Genomic DNA, 20,192 nt, shown 5'->3' on the forward strand with positions numbered 1-20,192 from the left:
ACATGAAGTTTGTTATCCATTCATCTCTTGAAGGGCATCTGGGTTGTTTCCAGGTTATGACTGTTACAAATAAAGCCACTTTTAATGTTCCTGAACAGGTGTCTGCGTGAAAAGCAGTCTTCCTTTCTCTAGGGTAAATGCCCAGGGGTGCAATTCCTGGGTCACATGTTAGGTGCAGCTTTAGGTTTTTTAGTAACTGCTGAACTCTTTTTCAGCGTGTCTACCTGATTTCATGTTATCACTAGCAACACATCAGTGACCTAGTCTCTCTGCTTCCTTGCCAGCATTTGGTGTTGTTACTACTGGGTCATTGGTCTAGGTCCCCCTCCCCCATGTGGTCTCCTCATTTATGGTGGGATGAAAATCCTCATCTTCTCAGTCACCACCTACATGGGGATTTGGGTATCTCAATCAGCCTGGCCAGGAGGTAAGTCTAGGTCCACTACTTGGCCTCTGCTCAAGTGGGCGGGCTGGACCACAGTGCTTCCTGTTCTGGCTCCACCACTGGTCCTTGTTAGAGAACAGGCTCTCAGATGGGGCTTTTTTTGGAGGGGAGGGAAAGGGAAACCTATTAGTATTTCCTGGTAGCTGGCTTCTTCAGCTCCAAGTTTGGGATTTATGAGGCAAAAAGAAAACCTAGCCAATTTCCTCATTTTCCAAGGCCTTTAGTCAGTATGCCTTTTTCTCTCCACTTTTCAGTCTTCTATTTACACATAATGAACAAGGTTTTTTAGCTATACTTTGCAGGAAGAAGAACTAAGTACAACTAAGCAATTAATGTCATTTTCCGGGAAGTAGAAGTTCTGTATATATTATGTTTAAATAGACCATTATCAGACGGGGATGAAATACTGCATTTCATGCATGTAACCACAAAAATACAATGAAAAGATTCATTTACTGAGCACCTCGGGGAAATGAGGGTCCACATGAGATCATTTTCCTATGCCTAAAGCTTAATCTTTAGTAAGTCAAATGGATTTAATTTTAACCACCGACAGGCAGGCCACTCTACAACGGCATTCCCTATTCTCTGCCTTCATTAATTGTGAAGAACACCTTAATTCAGAAGTGACCTTTGGAGTTCTCTAGCTGCTTTTTACACTTTTTGGTTTCTTCCTTATCTAGTTACCCTTTATTCCTGTGTACTGTCACACAGCCTCATATTAGAAGCTGCCCCCCCCCCCTTTTTTTTCCTCTTTTCTCATTTTAACTGCCTGGTAGGCACAAGTAATTAAGCTCATTAGAACTATTAGGTCTTCAGGAAAGTCATGACCGTATTTTTCTATGCAAAACTGTGTCCTGATGACCCACTATGTTTAAGGGCAGAAGCCGGAATAAATGTCTGAGGAACTCACCCTGTGAGTGCAGGATCTCCTATCGACCTTGACTGTTTAAGGGCCTTTTCCCTCTTTTCACCTATATCCCATACACTGGAAATTATGTGTGGCCTGATGAGAGGGTGATCTAGATCATGCATAATCATTTGTGAGCATAATCAATGCAGGGCAATTACGGAAGAAAGTATGGAATGGCACTGAGTTGATACTGGCATACTTACCTCCCTGTCCTTTAGAAGCTACCCAGCTCTTACTCCAAAGCCACCCTAAATCTGACTGGCACCTCTGTTTATCATCTCATGCTTCCAACATTTTGGTTGGACGACTGCATAGCCTAAATGGCCTCTCTGCTTCTACTTTGCTCTCACTATACTCTCTTCTTATGATAGCCTGACTGATCTTTCTAGGACATGAGTCAGACCATGAAACTTTTTCTGCTTAAATTTTCCAATAAAATTAGAACAAAATTTCAAGCCTCTTTTTTTTTTTTTTTGAGAGATTTTTCACTGTAGGGCGCGTGCGCTCACCAGACAGACAGAGAGAGACATAGAGACAGAAAGCGAGAAATCACCCCCCAGGGGGGATGGTCACGCCACAATCCCTTCTCCTCCATTCTCCTCTCGGGATCTTGGGCACGCACGCACACGCGCCCGGCGTGAGTTTTAAGCCACCGGGTCTGGGACACGAACCACGGTCGACTACGTGGGAGTCCAGCGACATAGCCATTACGCTAACTGCTGGTTCCCTCAAGCCTCTTTTCATGACCAACTGTCTCCTACACATTAAGCCCCAGTGGTCTACCTCCCAGGCATCACTGAGGCCATGCTCCCATCAATCATTGCTCCAGCACTCGGACCTCTTTCCTTCCTCCAACACAGCACACGCTTGCCCTGGCTTTTCCCTGACCCCGATACCCTCCACCTACAGACTTCTCATGGCTGCTTCTTCTGGTCATTCGGGTCTGTGCAAATAACACCTTCCTACTGAGGCTTTTCCTAACCATCCCACCCAAAACCACCACCCCTTTATTCCCCTGCCAGGCATTATATATCTTATTGCCAGTCTTACTTTTTTTTAATACACTGGACTATCAGAATTTATCTTACATATTTGTGTGTTCTTTAAATCCCTCCTACTGTACCTCACCAAATAACCTCTATAACATCTCTCTGTTCTCTTCAGTACGTTCTCAATATTATCTATTACCTATATTATCTCTTAAGTGAAAGCATATGTGTGCATGATGTGCTATGTGTATTATCTGAATTTTTTTTTTACCCTGAGAGGCAGCAGGTAACATATTACTATATTTTAAATAGACAAAGGGCTTAGGGTCAGAAAGGCTCATGGTTTGTCTCAAGCCACAGAGCTTAAGTGACAGGGCTGTAGTGGATACCAGCTCTTTGACCTCCAGTCTAGCACTTGTTACATGAGGTCCCACATCCTTGTGTGTAGACTGACTGCCTCAGAATCCTCAGGGCACTTGTTAAAAACATAATCTGTCCTGCTCTAATACAAGAGTTGCCTCACTGTGTTGTAAAAACAACTGTGCCAATGGGGAAAATGAGGTTAGGGACCAGAGAGTTTTAGACTCACAATTACCAAGTTATTTTTCCTACAGGAATTTTAATAATAAAGGTGGTTTTTATAGCTGCAAGTGTATAGCTATAAAATTCAAATGTTCCTGAATTAAATCCAGCCCTTAATTAATTATATTGAGCTTTTGCTGAAAAGTAATGGCCCCTTTTCCTGTCAGTAGAGGTGCTGTTAGCACAGGCTACTTACATGTTCTTATTACCTTCATGATCCATTGTTAACACAAAGCACAGTGTTACCAAGTATTTGTAGACAATAGAAATTCATAATGGAAACAATGTTCCTTAATCAATAGCCTCCATATGTCCATTAGAAAAACACTTGTATGCACTTTTAAATCCCTCTCCAAATATACTCTATCTGAATCTCAGGTGGGAATAGGGGTGGAAGCCATATTCTCTATTTTTAACAAGTTCCTAAGTGATTTTACCATACAGATACATATGATATTATACTCTTAGTCTTTCTTTAACTGATTCTTCTGTTTCCTGGGGAGAGATTCCCTTTGAGACACCATTAGTTTCTATTAGAAGTTTTCAAGTTGGTGTTCTTAGTTTAATGGTCAACTAGAAAACAAACAAACAAACAAAAACCCCAAAAAACAAAAACCTTCAGCATAAAATTTGGGATCACCCTGAGAGGCAGCAGGAGAAGGGATTGTGGTGTGGCCAATGCCCTCTGGGGGGGGTGATTTTTCACTTTCCTTCTCACTGCTTGTCTCTCTCCAGTGAGTGCACATGCCCTATAGGGGAAAAGCAGAAAGAGCTGAGCAGGCTCCGTCATTATCCCTGAGCCCTGCGCTGCCCCCGCTGCACCTCAGCAGTCAGTACTTGCACAGCTGGTCACTAGCCGTTTGCTTTCAGCAAGGCAGCATCAGCTCGCAGTACCTTCATGATCCATTGTTAACACAAAGCACAGTGTTACCAAGTATTTGTAGACAATAGAAATTCATAATGGAAACAATGTTCCTTAATCAATAGCCTCCATATGTCCATTAGAAAAACACTTGTATGCACTTTTAAATCCCTCTCCAAATATACTCTATCTGAATCTCAGGTGGGAATAGGGGTGGAAGCCATATTCTCTATTTTTAACAAGTTCCTAAGTGATTTTACCATACAGATACATATGATATTATACTCTTAGTCTTTCTTTAACTGATTCTTCTGTTTCCTGGGGAGAGATTCCCTTTGAGACACCATTAGTTTCTATTAGAAGTTTTCAAGTTGGTGTTCTTAGTTTAATGGTCAACTAGAAAACAAACAAACAAACAAAAACCCCAAAAAACAAAAACCTTCAGCATAAAATTTGGGATCACCCTGAGAGGCAGCAGGAGAAGGGATTGTGGTGTGGCCAATGCCCTCTGGGGGGGGTGATTTTTCACTTTCCTTCTCACTGCTTGTCTCTCTCCAGTGAGTGCACATGCCCTATAGGGGAAAAGCAGAAAGAGCTGAGCAGGCTCCGTCATTATCCCTGAGCCCTGCGCTGCCCCCGCTGCACCTCAGCAGTCAGTACTTGCACAGCTGGTCACTAGCCGTTTGCTTTCAGCAAGGCAGCATCAGCTCGCAGATGAAATCAGTGTAAATGTGTGGAAATTAATAGGGACTGTAGACTATTCTTTCATTTAATCTGTAAATTTACTTGTGTTATAGTCAAATGAGAGCTACACACAACAGATATGCCTAGTTTTATACCTGCATACATTTAAGAAAAAGAAGGAAATAGAAAAAAAAGGTAAGCTTTTCAATTTATCACATCCCGTATGAGAAATCAAGCCTTTCCAAGAAAGTGACACACGAAACTGAAGCCTTACGAGAATCGTTTTGAGGACATAGCATACCCCTTGGCTTTGGGACCGTGGTTCTGCTCAAGGTAACGCATAAAGGAATAGAGCCTCAACAGTCAGCAAAGGCAGCCCTTGGACAAAGGGCAGACCGAGGAGCAGCTAAAGTGTGTACGCCAGCATCCGAGGAGGTGTAGGTCAGAGTAGGAGTGTGACTTCGGGATGCCCGTAAAACTGAGGGTTCAGCCAACCAGGCCTTGTTCTGATTCCAAGGGATGATACCTCCGGAGAGACAGGCAGGGGCAGAGGAGCAGCTCGAGGAGTGACTGCTCAGCAGCACATTCCTGTGCATAGTCTGGGCTCTCGCTCAGGCCTCTTTCTCTCATGTGTGACTCCGGGTAAAATCAAAACCCAATGGGAAAAAAAAATCTGAACATATGTGCTTGAACTTAAAAAATGTCTTTGGCCCAGTGTAAAGGTGATGGAGAGAGGAGCCAGAGGAGATGGAAGGTTTATTTTTTGAGTGAAGCCAAGAGCAGAGAGCACTGTAAATAACTTTTTCTCAGGGCCAAATCCCAGGCTCTGTTAATAGAGACTCACAGCTATGGCAGAGATGGATGTGCCGTTAGCCGTGCCCTTCTCTCTTCCTCCTGGCACAGAGCTAGCTCATTTTCCTGCCTCTCTGCAGGTAGGTACGGAGGTGGGATGAGCAGATGGAATAGGAACAAAACTAAAGGACACCACTTGTTGGCCCCAACTACAAAAACTCTCTCTTGGGTGGGATCAGTAATTAGCGTAATGACTGTGTCGCTGGACTCCCATGTAGTTGACTGCGGTTCGCATCCCGGACGGACCTGGTGGCTTAAAACTCGCGCCGGGTTTGTGTGCGTGCGTGCCCAAGATCCTGAGAGGAGAACGGAGGAGAGGGAATTGCGGCGTGTTCATCCCCCCTGGGGGGTGATTTCTCATTGTCTCTTTCTCTGTCTGTCTGGCAAGCGCACACGCCCTATAGCAAAAACCTCTCCAAAAAACAAAACAAAACAAAACTCTCTCTTGGGTAATTCCTCATTTCAGACTTTACATGAGCAAGACATAAACTGTCATATTTTAGCCATCATATATTCCTAGGTTTGTAACAACTCAGGAATTTTTAAAAAAGAGGTTTAAATTAGTTAGCAAGTGCTAATTAATCCAGGCTTAATGGACATATGTTGACTCATTGCATCAATGAATCAAATGGGTCTTTTTTTAAAACTCTCCTCCCATTATGATTACAAATGTCAAAAATATTTTTTTTTCCTAACCCTAGTCATCAAAAATAATTGTACTTCAAAAACTTCAGCTTCTCACCATTTGGCTAGAGATATATCTAAGCTAGGAAGTATGCACGTGTGCTCACTCCCAGGGAAAAGAAAGGCTGATTGAAAATGACTGGGAAATTGGACAAAGACAGAAACAAAGACCGTAGGAAGCCGGTTTGGAGACCATCTGAAAGCTTGAGGAATACATGGACATATAAGTGGCAAATAGATTTGAGATTCTGAAGCCAAATCTAGCGATTGGCAGAGTCTTTCTGAATATCCTTCAGATGCAGAATCTGGGTTGCATTTATCAGGACCAAGAAGCAAAAATGCCTGATGAAATGGTGATGCCTGTAATGAACCGGCCCTGGGAAGCGGCAGCCCATATGCCAGGTGCCCAGTTCTATTGCTTAATAGTCAAGTGACCTTAGCCAAGTTATTTAATGGTTTTACACCTCAGGTTTCTATTTCTACAGGTGCTGAGAGGAATAAGTAAATTAACGTAAGCCAAGCTATTAGAACAAAGCCTTAGCTTAGCATAAGACTCAACCAATGTTAGCTGCTATCAGCATTCTTTCTGCTGTAACACAAGGGGAAAACACTAGAAGGAGCTGTATTGGGGTCTTCTGATAAACTAAGATGACATATAAACAGGAAAAGGTTAAAAAAAAAAAATAGAAGATAGAGATGACTCCTGGGACCTGTGGTGCGGAGCAGCAGCAGTCAGTGAGACTATCTGAGGCAGGCGACCGCCTTGGACCTCTCACTGCCTTCCAGCTGCCCCAGGTACATCCCAGGCTGGCCCCTCCCACTGCCCTTTGCTTCCATTAACCTTGGAGCCAGTGCTGTGGAGCAGAAAGCAGTGGCAGTCAGTGAGACCAACTGAGGCAAGAAGACTGCGCTAGACCTCTAGCTGCCCTCTGCCCACCCAGGAATATTTTGAGACTTCATAGTTTTCTGAACTTTGTGGCATGCTGCTGCACTACGCCTACTCTCTCCCTCAGTTGAAACGCTCTAGCTGAGCCCCAGGTGCACCTGCTCCCAAGAGAGTGGAAAAGGAATCAACACCTAAAGCTAGATGGCTATACATACATACACTTCTCTCACTGGAAGACAAGCCTTCCAGCAAGAACATGTCTGAGAAGTAGAGTTCTTCTTCCCCCCAACACCATAGAATCGACACCAAAAAAGTAGGAAGAAGTGTATAATCCATCGGATGACTAGTAACCAGTGCAGAGGCATAAGAAGTATGGGAAAAACAAGGAAATATCTCTTCCCCAATGGAACAAAGCAACTCTTCTTTAACCATAGAGAGCACAAAAGAATTTACAGGAATGTCGAAAATAGAGTTCAGAATTTTATGATGACAAGAGATGAGGAATTCTTTCCAGGATTAGAAGGAGGAGATAGACACAATTAAAAAAATCAATCAGAACTTCTAGAGATGAAGACAGTAATACAGGAAATCAAGACCTCCCTTGAAAGTATTAACAGCAGGCTGGACCACAAAGAAGAGAGAATCTCTGAACTGGAAGATAAAATCTTTGACTTAGGAAAAAAATGCCAAAAACAACAAAAAAGTAATTTTAAAAAATGAGGACAACATACAGGAAATACTAGACACTATCAAATACCCAAACATCTGTTTTTGTTTGTTTTTAAAGAGGTTTTTGCTTTAAGGTGCATGTGATCACCAGAGACAGAGAGACAGAAAGCGAGAAATCACCTGTCGGGGGCATGGCCACACCATAGTCGCTTCTCTATTCTCCTCCCAGGATTTTAGGTACACACACATACATGCACAGAGTGGGTTTTCAAACCACTGGGTCCAGGACTCAAACTGTGATCAGTCATGTGGGAGTCTAATGACATAATCACTATGCTATCTGCTGGCCCTCAAATATCTGAATAAAGGTATTCCAGAAGGTGAACAATCAGACAAAGGCATAGAAGATCTATTCCATGAACTACTTGCAGAAAACTTCCCACACCTAGAGTTACATTCAGATATGCAAACCCAAGAAATACAAAGGACTCCAAATAGGATCAACTTAAGAAAATCCTCTCCACAGCACATTATAGGCAGAATGGTAAAAATCACAAAGACAGGATTTTAAATCAGCAAGAGAGAAATGTCAAGTCACTTACAAATGTTACCCTATTGGGCTAATATCAGACCTTTCAAATGAAAGAATGAAGGCAAAAAAAAAAAAAATGGGAAGACATATTTAAAAAACTGAAAGAAAAACAATTTTAACCAAGAATACTATACCTGGCAAGATTATCCTTTGAATGAGAAGAGTAAAATCATTTGTAGACAAACAAAAACTGAAAGAATTCAGCAATACTAGACAAGCTCTTCGAGAAGTACTGAAGAGAGTACTATTTGAGAAAAACTACAGAGAGACAGAGAGAAATAAGACAACAAAAAGTGACTGGAAAAAATGGCTAACAAAATGGCAGGGATGACTTTGTGAATATTGATATTAACATTGAATTGAATGGATTAAATTCTCCAATCTAAAGACACAGGCTGACTGAATGACTGCAAAAGCAGAAACCCTCTATTTGCTGCCTACATGGAATATACCCCATTGATAAAGACTTACATAGACTAAAAGTGAAGGGCTAAAAAAAGATATTCCATGGAAATAGTAACCAAAAGAAGGCTGGAGTCATGATACTGATGGTAGACAAAATAGGCTTGAAAGACAAAAACTGTAAGAAGAGACAAAGAAGGGTATTATATGGTACTAACAGGGCTAATTCACCAAGAAGGTAAAGATATAACACAAGTATCTATGCACCCAACTGGGAAGCACCCAAATATGTAGGGGAAAAAAAAAAAACTGTTAGATCTAAAGGGAGAGAGAAACTGCAACACACTGAAGGTTGGAGATCTCTACACCTCACTACTTCCTTTGGACAGATCATCTAGACAAAAAATAAGCAACGAGATACGGGATTTAAACACCACCATAATTGAAATGGACTTGACAGACATCTAAAGAACTTTCCACCCCAAACCACAAAATATACATTTTTCTCACTCCTGCATGGAACCTTTTCAAAGACTGACCATGCTATAGGGCACAAAACAAGCTTTTACTAATTCAAAAGCACAGAAACTATATCCCACATCTTCTCTGACCATGATAGGATTAAACTGGAAATTAATTTCAGGAAAATCCCTTGAAAATGCACAAACACATGGAAACTAAACCACCTACTCCCGAATGACTTCACAACCACTGAAGAAATTAAGACAGAAATAAAAGATGAATTGAGACAAAAAATCATGAGTGCATGAGTTTCTATATGGAACATGGTAAAAGCAGTCATGAGAGGGAAGATCATATCCATTAAAAAAATAAAGTGGCAAATAGACAACCTAACAACCCACCTTAGGGACCTAAAACAACAACAGCAGCAGCAACAATGAACACAAAAAAATGCCAGGAGGAAAGAAATAATAAAGATTCAAGCAGAAATAAATAAAACAGAATAAACTATATTTTTTGAGAAGATAAACAAAACTGATACACAGTTAGCTAGACTAATTAAAAAGATAGAAAGGAATGAGATAACTCAAATTCTCGATGTAATAGGCAGTATTACAACAGATACAGCAGGAGTACAAAAGATCATTACAGAATATTATGAGCGACTATATGCCAACACACAACAAAACTCTGGATGAGATGGACCAATTTCTGCACCTATATAGGCTACCAAGAGAATCTACAAATTTAATGCAATCTGAATTAAAATACTAGAGATAATCTTCAGTTACAGATTTTCAGATTTCATCTGGAATCATAAAAAAATCTGTGTTGCCAAAGAAATAATGCACTAGAAGAGTGGAGTAGGAGGTCTCTCACTCTCTGACCCTCAAGTATATTACAAAGTGGTGATAATAAAAACAGCATGGTATGGGCATAAAAACAGGTATGTGTTTTTGAACAGAATAGAGACTCCAGAAATAAACTCCAAAACATACAACCAGTTGGCTTTTGACAAAGGGTGCCAGTCAGTCCAATGGGGAAAAGAAAATCTCTTATATCAAATAGTGCTGGAAAAACTGGGTATCCACTTGCATAAAGATGAAAGTGAATCCCTATCACTCATCATTAAAAATTTCAAATAAAAACAGATCAAAAATCTAAATCTAAGGCTTCTAACTATAAAACTACTGGTGGATAATGCAAGGGAAACTCTTGGAGACATGGAGCATAAAGACTTTAAAAATAAGACCCTAAAGCACAGGCAATAACCCCCCAAAACAGACAAATGGGGTTATATAAGGTTAGAAAGCTTCTGATCAGGAAAAGAAATGATAATTAGAATGAATCAGCAACCCTTGGAATGAAAGAACATATTTGCAAACTATGCCTCAGAGAAGGAACTGATAACCAGAATACACAAGGAACTCAAGTGGCTTACCTGATGGGGGCACATAGCAACCCAATTAAAAGATGGGCAAATGAGCTGAACAGACAGCTCTCTAAGGAAGACATATGAACAGCCAAAAAGTATATGAAGAAATGCTCAACATCCATTATCATGAGAGAGATGCAAATTAAAACCACAATGAGGTATCACCTAACCCCAGTCAGAATAGCTATGATTGAAAAAATAAAGATAAATGCTGGTGAGGCTGTGGTGAAAATGGAACACTCCTACACTGTTGGTGGGAAAGTAAATTCATATAGTCACCATGGATAACAATATGGAGGTTCCTTAAAGACCTACAAATAGAAATACCATATGATCCAGCAATTCCACTCCTAGGTATCTATTCAAAGGATAGAAATAAACTCAGATGAAAAAGTACTTTCACACCCATGTTTACTGCAGCACTATTTACAACTGTTAAGACATGGGACCAACCTAAATGCTCACAAACAGATGAGTGGATTGAAAAAATGTGGTATATGTACTCTATGGAATATTACTCAGCCATAAAAAACAAGACCCTGACATTTGGTAGAAAGTGGACAAACATGGAGATTCTCACTTAGCAAAGTGAAACAAGTCAAACTGAAAGAGAGACATTGTATGACCTCACTTAATATATACCAAATGTCTACACTCTGTGGTAGAAACTGAAAGATTAGAAGATATAATAGCATGGAGAACAGTTACTGATACTAGAGACAGTGTGGGAGGAAGATGAGAAATGGGAGAGGGTGAGAGGAAGGGAAAGGGTGGAGGGAGAAGTAAAACATTTAAGGGATTAAAAAAAGAAAAATGATCTTCTCATAATGTGTATGATAGTATTTTTAACTGGACTAATATATAGTGAATTTATGCTGGAAATTCATTTGATAAGTTGTAATGATATACAGTGATTGAATGCATAAACATTAATAAACTATGAAAAAAATGATAAGGATTATGAATGAAGAGTATAAAGAGTGCTTTTTCTCTTTATTTTGTACTCTGTAATATACCAGTTTAAATTTTTGCTATGTGCCTATGTAAAGTACTGCCAAAATTAAAAAAAAAATAAGGAAGACAGAGACAGATCAGTGGTAACTATTAATAAATCTGTTAGAAGAAATTAAACTGCTTATGTTTTGAACTTTGAGGTTTTAGTGTAATTAGAAGAAATAATTCAATAGATTCTCCCTATACTGGTTGGGTATTAGGACAGATTCAGAGAGCTTAAAAGTTGCAGAGTGGGGCCAGCAGATGGTGTGGAGGTTAAAGGCATCTGGATCTGACATGGCCAGCTAAATGGTTCAAGTTGTGAACATTGTGACTTGTAAAAACATGCCAGGCACATGTGTGTGTGTGTGTGTGTGTGTGTGTTCCTCAAATCCCAAGAGGAGAATGGAGAAGAGATTAGGTTTGGCCATCACTCCTGGGGGTGGTATTTTATTACTTTCCCTCTCTGTCTCTAATGAGCATCAGTGCCCTATAGAAAAAACTACAAATAATTGAAAAAAAAAAAAAGTTACATTGTGGCTGGACTTGATGGAAGCCAAGAAACAAGATCAGGTTGACTAGCTCCTGAGCTCACAAATGCTCAGGAAAACAGTTGTGATATCCACAGCAGACCTAAATCTCAATTCAAGAGAAAGGGGAAGAAGACAGTGATGCCTATGAACGAAAGTATCTGTGTATACGGCGAGTGCATTGCTGAGTGCACAGCAGTGAAATGTTTCACATACGTTTAATACCTAAAACCAAGCAAATTATACCTAATCCAGATTTATTCAGTGTATAATGCCTTATAATGAGCAAGTATATTAAAGCAGTGTCTTGAGGAATGCTAGCCTCTGTCTACACAGCAATTGTCATAGGTCTCTCACAAGGACTGCTGGCCTCAAATCTTTGAAAACTTCTTGAAATGCGAATTCCCAGTTAAAGAATGTAATACTCATGAGTTTTAAAGTTTAAGGGACCAAGATGAGTGTGAACCTATGAAAGCCCATATAAATACCAATAACATCTTATACATCTGACATGAGTAATAATGGATACCAACTATTAATGGACAGTTACTATTTCTTGCTGGACAGAAACTTTTCAGGATCTTACTAACCGGCAATTTTAATAAGAGTTGCTTTGTTACAGATAACAGTCATATTAACATGCATGATTATTTTCTCCACCTAGTTCTCCTTCCAAATGCCCTTTACACTTTATAGCTCAGAAAATTTTTTTTTCTTTTTTTGGAGAGGTTTTTGCTATAGGGTGTGTGCACTTGCCAGACAGAGAGAGACAGAGAGACAGAAAGAAAGCGAGAAATCACCCCCCAGGGGGAATGTCCACGCCGCAATCCCTTCTCCTCCATTCTCCTCTTGGGATCTTGGGCACGCACGCACACGCGCCCGGCGTGAGTTTAAGCCACCGGGTCCGGGACTCGAACCGTGGTCGACTACGTAGGAGTCCAGCGACATAGCCATTACGCTAACTGCTGGTCCCTAGCTCAGAAATTCTTAACTCCCTGCTGTTCAGCTGTCCTTCCTGCAAGTTCTCCTTCATTGTATCTCCTGCCTTTTGAGTCAGTGTTGACCTTTCAGTCAACTCTATTTATCCTGTCTCCCTTTTCCTCACTTGTCCTCTGAGAACTATTTCCTCTCATCTGTTGTTTTACTAAGATTTATTTTCAAAAGCTATACTTTTTCTTTGTCATCTAGTCCTGTATTTCTTAAAAAGATAAATGAAGTCAATTTTCGATGTTAGAATTTAAGGTAAAGGGAGTTACAGCTGGCAGTGGTGAGCAGAGACTGAGTCTTTGATTTCTGTGCAAGAGATTCATTGCACTCTTAGGTCTAAAGAAAACCAGAGTCTTCTACCCACGTTCCTCCCTTCTTTCCTGTGTGTGGCATTTTACACAGTGTCGCACTATGTCATGGTCCTCCTGTCTCAGCCTCCTGAGTAACTGGGACTATAGGTGCATGCTGCCATGCCTGAAAGAGTACATTTATTTAAATTCCTTCTGTTTCAAATCAGGAAACAGCTGGGAACGGCACTCAGTTTACAGCCAGCAAGAAAACAAGGGACCACAGTCCTAAGGTACCTGGAAATAAATTCTGCCAACAATTTGAATGAACAGAAAAAGAATTTTCCCTACGAGTCTTCAGAAGGGAATGTAGCTCATCAACATCTTGATTTTTAGCCTGTGAGACTGTACCAGACTGTGAATCTACAAAACTGTAAGATAATGTATTGGTTTTTTTTTTTTTTGCCTTTAAGTATATAGTAATTTGTTCTGGCAGCAACAGAAAACTAATACCCAAGCCATATACACTATGTCACCACAGTTATCATCACAACAAAGAGGAGATAAAAATGAACAAAAAGCACACAAGATGATGCTTGGCCTCATTAGTCAATATGGAAACAATCACAAGAAAAAAAAACCATTTCACACCCACTAGGATGGCTATAATAAAAATGATAGTAATAAATGTTGGTGAGGAAACAAAAATCTTCATATATTGCTGGTAGAAGTGTAAAAACATACAGTTACTCTGAAACATAATTGGTAGTTTCTTAAAAATTTAAACATGAGGCCAACAGGTGGTATGGTGGTTGGGATGATGGACTCCAACACGGCAACTCTAGTTCGAGTCCCAGATCTGGAGGGTTGCTTTCTTACTTTCTCTCTCTCTTGCTGTCTATTGAGTGCATGTGCCCTTTAGAAAAATAATAATAAATAAAATAATTCTTAAAATAACATCTTTTAAACGTGAATATGCCACATGGCTCCATTGTAGTTGTGTGAGCTCCAAGATACTGCTACTTGGAGTCTAAGGCCACACAGAAGGTTCTGTGTCTATTCCTGGGTCAACCTAAACGGGCTGGGTTTGGTGGCATGCACCTGTGATCCTCGCTAACTGGGAGGCTGGGACAAGAAGATTGAGATGTGGTGAGTAACTCTCATTAAATATCTCTCTCATTAAAAAAATTAACACACACACAAATACAACCCAGTGATTTGACTCTTAGGTATATATACTCAAGAGAAATGAAACATACATCCACATAACAACTTGCACATGAGTCTTCAGCATTATCAGTCTAGCATTATTATTATTATTTTTGGGAGAAGTATTTTTTTTTTCCCATAGGGCACATGCAGTCACAGAGAGAGAGACAGAAAGACAGAAAGTGAGAAATCACCCCCTGGGGGGATGGCCATGCTGCAATCCCTTCCCCTCCATTCTCCTCTCAATATCTTGGATATGCACGCACACACACCTGGCGTGAGTTTAAGTCACCGAGTCCGGGACTTGAACCGTGGTCGACTACATGAGAGTCCAGCGACATAGCCATTATGTCAACTGCTGGCCTCAGTCTAGCAGCATTATACATAATAGACAAGAAAAATGAAAGGAACCAAAGTTTCCATCACCTGATAAATATATACATAAAATGTGGTCTATTCATAGAATGGAATATTATTCCACCATAAAAAAATTTCCTAAAAATGAATCATTCAGCCCACAAAAGGTAAGTAGCATACGTACCACAACATGGATGAATCTTGAAAATGTTATTATACTAAGTGAAAAAAATAAAAGGGGCCAGCAGGTGGTGTGGTGATCAAGGTGCTGGACTCCCATATGGCTGACTGTGGTACAAGTCCTGGACCTACTGGCTTGAATATCACACCAAGTGTGTGTACACTTCTTTTCCATGTTCCACTGCAGATTCTTAGAGAGGGGACCTCACACTAGTGCAGCCCTGAGATGCTGTAGCTTCTCTTAGAAACCTCTAACCAAGGATATAGAATATCCTTCTTACTACTTGTCCAACCATCATAATTCCTGCATCCCATAGGCTAGATGTCAGAATTGCTTTTTGGGGGATTGAGATGGTCTGGTTAGCTTGGGCCATGCTTCCTTATATGCTTCCTTTAGTCTACTTTGTGGCTGAGTAAGCTGGATTCTCTTGCTATACTCTCTCCCATTTTTTGTAAGCTCTATAACAGCTTGGGATCTTTGGTGGGCATTCTATACATCAGTACTTACTGATGAGAATTGAAGGGTCTTTGTTACTTAGTATTCTGTCACATAATGAGGTCCCCTTGGTGTCAGCTTGAGTCAGTCAGTGGCTCTTTCCAGAGAGCCATCAGAAACACAGTCAAACCTGTCCCTTAGATCTAGGGCACTGGAGTAAATTTCCTTCTGTCACTCTTTGCCACTAATAAGGCCCTCTCTAAGAAGAAAAGCCCTCCTCAGGTTAACAGAACTGCTAGATGAAAAATTCAGCAATGCCTGTTTGAAATGACTTACATTATGAAATGCTTACAAAATTGTTTGCCTTTTATTGCAGCTGCTAAATCATGATGGGGAGGGGCAGATAAGAATTGAAAAAAAAACATAAAAACCAACCCCCCCCCAAAAAAACCCTCTGCCTTTTATTTTAATTTTCCCAGTGAGGTTTCTGTGATCTCTTTATTAGATACAATATGTGACAGCTATTCAACTTCCAAGAAAGCAAAAAACATGCCAGGAAAGAAGAAATATTTTCTGTCTCTCCCTTCCTGTGAAAACTTCATATGATCTCATCTGGGTTCCCTCCTTTCAATGAAAGATACACTCATCCCTCAGCCCTCATCTTCTCATTTTCCACTGATGATGTCAGGCAGGCCTTACAGTATCTCTTCTGTGATCTTATAAAATCAATGACAACTAAAACCATTTCCCTTTTGGCTATGACCTCATCAATGGTCTACACCTGGAAAGGCCTTCATCTGCATTGGTAAGTTAGAGCTTAATTCCAGTGATCCAGACTGAAGTAATTTGCCAGGGAACTGCTGCTTTCCTTCAAAAGCCTGCCTATGCCATTCTTCTTCAGAAGATGCCTCATCAGTCTGGCTGAGTGCTGAATCTGACCAGCCAAGATGACACTCTAACCTCTGACCTCTGTCCACATTGCAAATTCTCTTTTGTCTAGTCCCATTTATTCCTGGGCACAAAGTAACAGATACTTCAAAGTGATAGGAACATGGTGACATTCTTCAAATCTGCTCCTGCATCCAGTTACGTAAATTTAGGAGAGAAGTTTTGTGCCACCAGGTCTGCATGGTTGCAGGTTTCCTGGGCTGTCCCAAGGAGGTAAATAGAAAAATACTGGCCATCTCCATGCTGAAAGACACCTGGCAAGGTACTCTAGAATCTTGAGATTTAAAAGATAAACTCAACACATACTGGATGAATTTGGAGAGAAGCAAAAAGCACTGACAGTATTTTATAGGCTAAAATTGGGCACAGTAAGGAAGGTTTGGCTGTATTAGTTTGTCTAGAACTAAGTGATGTTCACACATTTAAAGAATAATTGTGCAGAGTGAGTGATGGAACTAAAATGAACTAAGAAGCAGAATCAGCAACACATTGAATCCAGGGGCTGAGGTAAACTCAGGGGGAGAGATCTTGCTGTGGGCCAGGCAGAGTTCATTAGGCCTCTCTCCCTATGGCCCCTACAAATATTCCTCCTCACAAGCCACCTCCCTGGCTCTGAAACCAGGCACTCCAAGCACTTTCCGGATGACTAATTCAGCTTTCCTAGTTCCCACTGAGACACTGTAAGAGAACTTCTCTAGGAAGGGTTTGTGAACATCCTGGCTTCTAAAAAGGGATTTCCTCTACTATAAGAATACATTTTGTTTTATGCATCATTTTCACAATGATAGCAGCAGCTAAAAAAATATCGAGTGCTTGCTACGTGACAGGCACAGTGATAAGCATTTTAAATGAGGGAAAATATTTAATCTCCACAAAAACTCTCTGGGTTGGGCATTGTTACCATCATCATTGTTCAGATGAAGAAACTGAGTCAGTAATTGTAAAGAAGTCACTCAAGGTTACACAGCTTAGGAGGGGACAAAGCTGGGATTTGAAGTTGGACTCTCAAGACTCCAGAACCCATGGGTTTAATTGCCATGCTATGCCTGCTCTCATGAGTCATCATGAATAAATTACCCTGCATCTGGTCAGCATAGGGGCACTGGCAAGACCAAAGTTCAGTTTTTTTTTTTTTTTTTTTTTTTAACATAACCACAGGGACATCCTATTATCTTGAGACTCCGGAATATTTTTTGGCCCAGCTGTGGTAGTGCATGTTGCTAGGACCATGTGCCCTGAGGCTGGGACCACATAGGAGGCCTGGGTTTGATTCTGGTCCACCAGGCATGGTGGTGTGAGATGTGACTCTGTAATGCCAGTGACTCAAGAGGTTGAGGGTGGAGGATCTCACACTCAAGGATGGCCTGGGTAATACTAGGGGCAGGAATGGTGGCATAGCAGAAAACATGATTTCTGGAGGCAAGGCCACATGGGAAAGACACTGGGGTTCATGTCTGACACCTCCCTGATGACACTGGATACACATGTGCCCGAGATCCAGGGCTGGCTGAAGGCTGGGGGTGGATTGTGACTTCAGAATCCTGTTGTGAGTACTGTCTCTTGCTCATTCTCTTGCCCAAGGAAGAAAGAGATTAACTTTAAAAAAGAGGTTAAAATGGTACAGTTAGAATAAAAGAAGAGCTGGCATGGTGGCTTAAAGCTGTGGTTCCCACTGGGAGGATGAGACAGGAGGATCATGACATGGTAAGACTCTGTCTTTAAGAAAAGAAAACTATTTTTTTTTTTTTTTTTTGCTATTGGCCTACATTTATACTGATGTCCAGGCAAAAATTTTCCTATTCATTTAAAAATATAGCAGCAGTGAGATTTATTTAAGTGAACTGAATGGGGTTCTAAGACAGACTTGAAAAACATCGGTGTTAATTAAGGCTTATATTCTAAGATACAAGGAAGGAAAGTTGGGCTAATGCTTTACACATACTAGAACTGCTTTTAGGACATGTTTCGTTCTAGAAGACCTAGAGGAAGAAAAGGAAGCTAATATCTACTGATTGTAAACAATGGGCCTAGCATTGGGCTAAGTGCTTTTTCACAGGTCAAATCTTATTTAACCTCACATGCAGTAGTCATTTCATTTCTACAGATGAGAACTGAGATTCAATAAGGTTATATACTTTGTTCAAGATGAGATGTTAATAAGCAGTATAACTGGTAATCAAATTTAGAAATGCTTGACACCTTCTTTTCCTCCAAACTTTGGGTTAAATTTAGTTACTTTTTATATACTGCTAAGCAGGATCTATTATAGATGCATACACTTGAATTGCCAACTACCTCTCAATTGTAGGTAGTCATGTGGTCTTCACTAGTCTGTAAGCACCATGGGGCACAAAGGTAAGGCTTTACTTATTGCTATGGTGAAAGTATACACAGAGCAGTGGCAGTGAGCCACCCAACCCTGTGAGTTGGGTATAGACGTTGGCATAGGTGTGGATGATAATCCCAGGTAAATGTGAAAATGCAATCTTAAGGCAACGTATACATTTTGAGCCTTTACTTTTAGAGGGATTGCTTGACAGATTCATCAGCAGACCTGAACAAAGTACAGCAGCTGCGGCGTAAGGACGCAGCTCCCTAAGCCCTGGGTGTGGTGTTTGTGATCATACTTCATCGGTCTGCCTTTTTCCTCCCCTCTCCTGGTGCCCCTCTGGCCGTTCTCTCTTCTCTGGCTTTGAACCTGTTGGCAGCCTCCAATAGCTCCTCTTCAAAGAGCCGAAGACAAGCCTGATGTTAAAATTGCCGTGCTTAATTCCAGACAGGTTTTCATTAATCGTATTAAATTCGGGTGAACAAAGGGTATTTAGTCTGTGACAGAGTTGAACCATATCTGGATAAATATAAACAAGAGAGTTAATCCTGTAAGAGCCACTATTTGCCAGCAATTGGAAGGATGTCAGCAGTGCCATTGCTAGAGCAGAGTGGAGGGTGGACGGCGAAAGAGATTTAACAAGATTGGCACTGAGCATCTGGGCTCTGTATGAAGAGGAAAATAAAGACTGCAACTGGAATACATTAGAGGAAAAGCAAATGTACTTGCAAAAAAATAGGCATTAATAATATCAGTCTTTAATCTAGCCCAGGGCCCCTTAGCTTGCTTTCTTCATTGTTAACTTTCATCTTCCCTACAAAGCTGCATGCTAAAGGTCTCTTCCCAGATCAGCCTTAGGTCACAGGGGCAGAAATGCTGTGGCTACACAGATATGCAAAAGAGTAGCAAGTGTGACCAGAGTACAGTGTGACAGCATAAACCCAGCTTGGATGGATGAGGTCAGTGTGGGGTGATGTTGGCTTTCTAGCATCTACTGAATCATCGAATGGGAGCAGCAATTGAAAAGAATAAATACAAACACATGCAACACACAGCTACAAAGACTGTATATCCCAGATCTGAGAAACAGGGTCCTTTGTTGGTATAATCAGGATAAGTGGAGAGAACAATGAGCTGGAAGTTAGGAGACCTCAGTTTCCTCCTTCTCTCCACCAGAAGCTGAGCATCTGTGTGACCTCAAGTTGCCTGGCTTCTGAGAAATAAGGGCACTGGTCCAGCTGTTATCTGAGGTCTTTTTCAGTTTTAAGGGCATGTCTACATATTCTATAAAGAGGTTTTATAAAAGTAGATTACTACAAGACCACAACCTTGGGAGACACGATACTCTGAGTAGCAATGTTCTTAAGTTACCATATATAGAACGTTTTACCTATGGGTAAAGGTAAGGTATTAGCAGAAACGTTCGTGTAAGAGGGTGAAATAAAAGAGACTCAGAGAGGTCCCCTCGAAAACATTCCT

General features: G+C 40.8%; 1 protein-coding gene across 1 annotated transcript in view; it reads right to left on the bottom strand.

The window, feature by feature from the left end:
- The window catches only part of ADAMTSL1 (ADAMTS like 1), a 367,415-nt gene that overhangs the window by 78,007 nt on the left and 269,216 nt on the right, over positions 1-20,192 (bottom strand). The gene's annotated exons all lie outside the window — the stretch shown is intronic.

This window comes from Tupaia chinensis, unplaced genomic scaffold (assembly GCF_000334495.1).
Source record: "Tupaia chinensis unplaced genomic scaffold, TupChi_1.0 Scaffold143720_1, whole genome shotgun sequence".
Taxonomy (NCBI): domain Eukaryota; kingdom Metazoa; phylum Chordata; class Mammalia; order Scandentia; family Tupaiidae; genus Tupaia; species Tupaia belangeri.